Genomic DNA, 5,821 nt, shown 5'->3' on the forward strand with positions numbered 1-5,821 from the left:
TTTACAAGATTTATTCTTTTGTGTGTGTGTGTGAGAGACAGAGAGAGAGACAGAGAGAGAGACAGAGAGAGAGACAGAGAGAGAGAGAGAGAGAGAGACAGAGAGGACCAAAAAAAAAAAAAGTTCCTTGTTTTTATCTTTTCTTTCCTTGGCATTCTATGAAAAGACTTTGATACAATAAGAATGCATAACACATCAAACAAACATAGGGAAATTATAATATTACTAAATATTATTTACTTAACCAAACAAAACGGTGAGAATCAAGTTTTCATTTTCAAGAATCATTTTGTTGTTGATGTTGTAAATTTTATGTATTTTATGCATGAAATCGGTAACGCTTTACAATAAGGTTTCATTAGTTACATTTGTTAACATAATAATGAACTCCACTTCTACAGCATTTATTAATCTTAGTTAATATTAATTTCAGCATTTACTTAAACATTATTAAAATCAAAAGTTGTATTTGTTAACATTAGTTAATGCACTGATTGTGACAACATGAACAAATTACAGTTGTATTATTAACTAAGATAAACAAATACAGTAACAAATGTGTTGCTCATGGTTAGTTCATGTTAGTTAGTACTTGAATAATAAACAAATGAGCCTTATTGTAAAATGTTACTATGAAATCAAAGATATAAATTCCTTACAATTTAGAGTTGGACATTCATTTCACTAGATGTATTTCCCCAAGCTAATAACACTTGCTATGGCCTTGGATAAAAACGATTGACATTGTCAGACTCAGAATGCGGCTGAATTCCAGTTATACTTTATAGTTATAGTTATTATAACTCGCATGCTGCCGCAACTTTTACAGTAGCATGGTAGGATAAATGTAACTTTTCCGTATTAGGTTAATGTTACCTGGTGCTGGTGTAGTTTGAAGACTCCGCGAACTGATGTAGCGCTGCAAAGGAAACTCCGCCTTCCACTTCACCTCCGCCACATGCTTCCGGCAAAAAAAAAAAAGAAAAAGGAAAAATAATTTGGGTAAATGTGTAAGACAGATTTATGCCTATTTTTTCACATCTTCATGTTCACCACAATGATTTCCCTCATGTGGAATATTTTTCCTTGTAATTATGTATGGTTTGCAAAAATGAGAACTGCTGCGTCTGTGTAGATGAGAGAAGCAAAGTGTATGTGCGTTGTGCACACACTACATTATGGCCAAGCATGCGCCCTTAAAATAGCATCTGAATAACGCACCACTGACTTTAGACGAGGTTTCTCCTGGTCTGTGGCGGAATTGTTTTCTGAAACTGCAAAATAGCACCAGGGAACGTTTGCGCCGGAACACGCCTCCTCTTTTCGCTGAACCGCCCCCAGGAGCGCAAGTTCATTCCCTAATTTACCGACGTGCGTCTGCGGAGGGAAAAGTCTGCTGTGCGTCCGGTGCAAAATAGGAATGAAACATGCGTCGGTGTATGAAGTCAATTGCGCTGGGTGCAACATAGGGCCCATACTGTTATGTGACAGGGTTGAGTGTGACGGGGTTGAGGTTTTTTGCACAAAATGGCCACTGTCCTCGTGTTGTGTTGGAGAGTAGACCATATATGGTAGCAATGAAATAAGTACATTATGTATACTTCTGGGTTCAAATAAAATTTAGAAAAATTATAATTTTCCATCTTAATTTTTATGTGATGGAGTTGAGTTATTAAGCTTGACAGTACCCTCCCTTGACTATAATAGGCCTAAAAAAAAAAAAGAAGTATTATACTACTTACCATCTTCTGCAACACTGTTAAAAAGACCTGAATGATGTAATTTCTGGTAAATGGATGGGGACTAAATTATTATAGGGGGAGAATAGTTGGCGTGACGGGGTTGAGTTCAGAATGAGGGACGTCACTTTATAGTCTGTTTTTTTAAATAAAATATCTTGCTTTTTTTTGGGTGAAATTTGTTAAACAAGAAAGTAACACAAATAAATACTTACAATATTGCCAAATGTTTTGACACATTTTGTTCAATATTTTCTGAGTAAAATTTCTGTGAAGTGCCTCAGGGACATGACAAAATGCTTAGTGTACTATAGAAATAAGAATGATTTAAATGCAATATATATATATTATTCTTTATAATGGACATACCGAAGTATTGTGAAAAGCTTTTAATATTTCATTTTGGTGAACCACCACTTTAAAAAGTCTGGGGGACTGAAATATTACCGAATCCCAGGAATGACCCAACGAACTATATCAGTGATTGACCAATCAGAACTCAATACGCAATGCGTCTATAGGACGTTTCCTGTCAGATGTCAAATAGACGTTTAGAAAATGTCTTTAAGATGTTTAGAATGTATGTAAAACTGACATCTTAAAGACGTCTGTCAGATGTCTGTAAACAGCAGATGCTTTCCAGATGAAGTGATCTTTAACAGACATCTTCAGTTAATGGTTCAAGTGCATCTTTTGACATTCTTTAAAAAGAAGAGAACAGAAGGTATGATATTTCTTTGATTAGTGTTAAGGATATTCCCCCGACACATTAGTGCATTGATTACGTAAGGAATCGTTGTCAACGTGAATTATTTAAAGTGAATGTCATCGCTGAGGTGATAATGCACACATGCATATATGTTAGCTAAATGTATGTTCATTTATTTTAATAAACAAACAAACAAACAAACAAAACTATGAACTCTGTTTATACTCCACTGTTTAAATCTGCATAAACCATCCATCTAAGCCATCCATTCATCGAAAGTGGCAGTTTTGACTGAGCTTCTGGCTGTTTCTTTCTATCCAGAATATTAGTATTTTTATTCAGAATAGAAAGAATGCGTGTGACTGTGAGGGGTGAGAGAGAGAGAGAGTGAGAGGGTGAGAGAGAGTGTGTGAAAGAGAGAGAGAGAGAGAGTGCGTTTCATTCAGAAATGATAAGATAACCCTGTTCTTTTTGTTTACTCTTAACCATCCTCTGTTAGAGCTTTGGAGTGCTGAAAAATAAATGTCACTTGGAACTCATTTATAGAGTTATTTTTATTAAAAATATATGTTGATAATTATTAAACACTTCAGTGCCCTCCGAAGGCATCATTTTAGGTAGTTTGATACAAATTCTACAAAAAAAAATTCTACTCTTTAATCCATTAAAAAAGTTTAAGGTACAGGAGCACCCCCCATCGCCTACACATAATAAGTAATCCCTGTCATATACAGTTTTTGACATTTAAAAAATATATTTAGATACAAATGAGACAAATAATTACATAATAACATAGTCCTAATTAAGTGCATCAATAAAAAAATAAAAGTTCATCCCGTCCAGGTAACAGCTTAAAGCACCAACATATCCCGGAGAGTTCTTTAGTAATAAATAAAATAATCAAATGTAAAATAATATAAAATGTGTTCTGACATACTAATACTAACATAAAAAAGTTCACATACTCATGTTTTCTTGGTTTATTGTTGAGCTGTCATGTTGTCATGTGTAGAAATAATCAGTTCCTGGCCTATTTTTTACAGTCTATGTTCGTTCCTGACTTGTTCTTCATTTTGAAAGAGTACAACGCAGTCACGTGGGTGTGTGTGTGAAACGAAGCTTCGGACGTCATTGGTCACGTGATTTTGATAGAACGAATCAAGCATTGAAACTCCCCCTGGGTCTGCTCTTGTTTATATTTTTTTTCCTCTGTATTAATGACTCTATTGTGTGTTCTTACTCCTTGTATCGTAAAAAATTAATAAAGATTTAATAAATAAATGAAAAATAAAAAACGAATCAAGCATTGATACAAATTGTTTACATTTTTTTGACACAGCTTTTTTGGAGCTTTGGTGTCAAGCTGAAATCAAGCCACAACACAGAAAGAGGGACTGAGATCGCAAACCCGATTTACTCTCCGGTGGAGAAGGTGGCGGTAATGCGCAAACAAGCTGGATGACAACCGCCGGAAAACAAGCAGAAGAAGAAGAAAAGAAGAACGGCAGTGTCGCATAGCTCGAGAACTACAATACAAACAAACTAAGAAAGAAGACGGAGAAACACATCACGTTTTCACTTCATATATGTAAGTGTGTGTGTGTGTGTGTGTGTGTGTGTGTGTGTGTGAGAGAGAGAGAGAGAGAGAGAGAGAGAGAGAGAGAGAGGAGAGAGAGAGAGAGAGAGAGAGAGAGAGAGAGAGAGAGAGAGAGAGAGAGAGAGAGAGAGAGAGAGAGAGAGAGAGAGTCGGTTAGTTTGCTGCATAATGTCACTTTCAAATTCACCGTCAACAGCTCTCTAGAACATTTACAATAATTGCTTAATAAGAGGAAACATACAAAATGCATGTTTTTATTTTATTTTATTTAGTGCTGTCCTGAATAAGCTATTTTACGTAAAATATAATTATATATAATCCACAAGACAAAAAGCTGAGTTTATAGAAATTTCCCCATTCAAGAGAGTCCTGAGCTGTTAATGTTCTGCAGGAAAATCCCTCAGGTCCTGAAAACTCTTCATTTTCCTGCATCTCCTGCATATCTGAACCCTAGTTTGCAGCTGTGACTGTGAGATCCATCTGTTCAGACTGAGGACGATTGAGGGACTTTTAACAGTTTATTACTGTTATTTTGTCTTGTGGACTATATTTAAACATATTTTATGTAAAATGTCTTATTCAGGACAGTACTAAATAAAAAACATAACATTATTTTTATAATACCTCTTATTTTGTTAAAATAATTAACATTTAGCAGATTCTGAAAGGTGGATGTGAACTCTTGACCATAACTGTTGATTAAAATAAATAAATTAGAATAAATAGCATATTGTTTAAATAATAGTACATTACTATATAATAAATTAAAACATTCAATTAAAGTGATTTTTTTTTTAAATAAATTGAGAAAACAAAATAAATAACTTGGATTTAAATAAATAAAATAAGAAAAAAATGTAATGTAAAATAAATAACAATCAGATTAAACTGAGTAACTAAAGATTTCAGATTTTATTTATTTAAATAAATAATACATTAATAGATTTGATTAATATAAAATACATCTGACAATACAGTAAAAAAAAAAGCACAATGGTATAATGTAATAAAAAACAAACTATTTACTCATTTATAATATACATTTTTACAGCTTTGATTGCGTCATTATACATCATTTTATTTATATCGCACACAAGTATGATCATATTCGTGATCTGTTGGCGTCTGAAAGATTGAGAAGCCCTGCGCTACATCACATCACTGGAGGAGACTCAGGTGTGTGTGTGTGTGTGTGTGTGTGTGTCAGATCTGTCATGATGTCGGGGCTCCAGCACACAGTGTGTTCACATCACTGGAGTAGACTCAGATCTGTGTGTGTGTGTGTGTGTGTGTGTCAGATCTGTCTATCTGTTTGTGTGTGTGTGTGTGTGTGTGTGTGTGTGTGTGTGTCAGATCTGTCATGATGTCGGGGATCCAGCACACAGTGTGATCACATCACTGGAGGAGACTCAGGTGTGTGTGTGTGTGTGTGTGTCAGATCTGTCTGTCTGTGTGTGTGTGTGTGTGTGTGTGTGTGTGTGTGTGTGTGTGTGTCAGATCTGTCATGATGTCGGGGGTCCAGCACACAGTGTGTTCACATCACTGGAGTAGACTCAGATCTCTGTGTGTGTGTGTGTGTGTGTGTGTGTGTGTGTCAGATCTGTCATGATGTCGGAGGTCCAGCACACAGTGTGATCACATCACTGGAGTAGACTCAGATCTGTGTGTGTGTGTGTGTGTGTCAGATCTGTCATGATGTCGGGGGTCCAGCACACAGTGTGTTCACATCACTGGAGTAGACTCAGATCTGTGTGTGTGTGTGTGTGTGTCAGATCT

At 35.5% G+C, this 5,821-nt stretch overlaps 1 protein-coding gene across 2 annotated transcripts in view; it reads left to right on the forward strand.

Moving 5' to 3' along the window:
• Window positions 1-3,730: 3,730 nt before the first annotated feature.
• med17 (mediator complex subunit 17) overlaps window positions 3,731-5,821 on the forward strand; it is an 18,198-nt gene continuing 16,107 nt past the window's right edge. The window contains exons 1-2 of one of the 2 annotated variants that reach the window (XM_084418828.1): window positions 5,253-5,554; window positions 5,791-5,821. The exon at window positions 5,791-5,821 is cut by the window's right edge and continues 329 nt beyond it. The gene's annotated coding sequence lies outside the window, so the exon portion shown is untranslated. Of the gene's footprint in view, window positions 4,037-5,252; window positions 5,555-5,790 lie in introns of those variants that run through there. The other variant, XM_084418827.1, reaches the window with a different exon arrangement.

This window comes from Rutilus rutilus (genome assembly GCF_951802725.1).
Source record: "Rutilus rutilus genome assembly, chromosome: 9".
Taxonomy (NCBI): domain Eukaryota; kingdom Metazoa; phylum Chordata; class Actinopteri; order Cypriniformes; family Leuciscidae; genus Rutilus; species Rutilus rutilus.